Raw genomic sequence first — 2,049 nt, forward strand, 5'->3', positions numbered from 1 at the left:
CAGCAGATTTGCCTAATGCAATATGTCATCTGATCTCTTGACTGCTGCTTCCGTGAATGTTGATAATTGATCCAAGAAGAATGAAGTCCTTGACAACTTCAAGCTTTTCTCCGTTGATAAGAATGTTGTTTATTGGTACAGTGGTGAGGATTTTTGTTTTCTTGACATTGAGATGCAATCCATACCAAAAATAATAAGAAAAGAATATACTATATTATAATATTGGAGTTCTGGTGTGGCACTGTAGGATAAGCCTGGACCACAAGGTCAAATTTAACCTCAGAGTCGGCAGTTCAAACTCATCAGCAACTCCTCAGAAACTCTATACAGGGTCTTATGAGTCAGAAACAACTCAATGACACTTAACAACAGTAACTTTATACTATTATTTATCAAAAATAAGCAATAATGTAAGACCAAAATGAGTGCATTTTGAGTGAAAGGAAAGAAAAATAGGATAGAGATGAACTTAAATATCAGACTTCTCACAATATACCTTATTTTTAGACTTAATCTGTAAAGGGACTACTTTAAACTAAAGTAAGTTTCTATGCATCACTGGTGGGATTCATTCTAAGGATAAAAATAACTGGTAAAAACATCTGCTTGCGTATTAGTGATATTGTTGATATATGCCATTGAGTCAGTTCTGACCGATAGCGACCTTATATAAGGTTTCCAAGGAGCAGCTGGTGAGATTGAACCACTGACCTTGCAAATCAAACCAACTTTACAGTCCAGCTCATTAACCCACAGCACCCTCTAGGACTCCTTTTTAGTGATAGTGTTGTCAACTCATACTGAGACCATTGGGTATACTATGCTGTTGCTAAGTGTCATGGAGTTGGTTCCAATGACCCTGTAGAGGGTTTCTGATAAGCAACTGATAAGTTTGAACTGTGGACCTTGTGGTTTGAAGTCCAGTGCTGATCCTACAGTGCCACACAAGAACTCCAATAGTATATTATATAAATATTATACTATAAAGGGTCACTAGGAGCTGGGACCAACTCTACAGCACTTAATAACAGCAACAAATGAAAATATACAACATTACCTATAAGATGATAGTGGTGATGGTTGTGTGCCATCAAGTTGATTCCCAACCATGTTGGCATTGTTGTTCAGTGCCATTGAGTCTGTTCTGACTCATAATGACCCTGTATAGAGTTTCTAAGGAGCCTTTGGTGGGTTTGAACCACCAGCTTTATGGTTAGCAGTTCAGTAAGCTCACTGATGATCATACAGCACCACACTAGAACTCCAGTATCAGGTTTCAGAAGCTGTAAAACTATGCAAGCAAAAGGCCTTTTCTTTCTCTTCACAGAGTAGCTGATGATGCAAACTGCTAATCTTGTGGTTTGCAGCCTAATGAATAATTTATTCTACCACCAGAGATGTTGTCAAGTGTCCTCAAGTTAGTTCTGACTCATCTTCACCCTTTATAGGGCTTCCAAGGAGAAGTAAGTGGGTTTGAACTGTTAGCCTTTATCCTGCAGTGCCACACCAAGACTGCACCACCAGAGATATCCCTGCCAAAATAGCAAAGTGAATCTAATTGCTACTCTAAAGCAGTCAAGATAGTGAACAAAAGACTATTTAAATACAAATAAAGTAGATAAAGGAACATGTTAAGTAATACCTCTTGAATACAAAATGTAAAATTCAGTTAGTTGGAAGCACTACAGGAAACAAAAAGAAAATTAACTGGTTTCTTCAACAACTTAACTGCATTTGAAGTTGAAAGGCTAGGAGAGCAGTTATGGATTAAAAACCATCTAGGTAACATTTCAATCAATTTCACTGTGTGAGCATGAATAAAACAGATTACTTAGATATAAACAAAGCAAAGATATTTACAAGACAAGTGAGAATATTTAAATCCTGACTGGGTTTTTATGACATTTGTTGTTAGGTGCCGTCTAGTCTATTTGGTTCCAACTAAGAGGGATACTGCATACAATAGAACAATGGGCTGCCAACTCCCACACCCAATTTTTACTTGGTTTGAGCCCACTGAGGATCTTTATATTTTTATGGCATTGTTGT

The sequence above is a fragment of the Chrysochloris asiatica genome, unplaced genomic scaffold (genome assembly GCF_000296735.1).
Source record: "Chrysochloris asiatica unplaced genomic scaffold, ChrAsi1.0 scaffold00170, whole genome shotgun sequence".
Lineage (NCBI taxonomy): Eukaryota > Metazoa > Chordata > Mammalia > Afrosoricida > Chrysochloridae > Chrysochloris > Chrysochloris asiatica.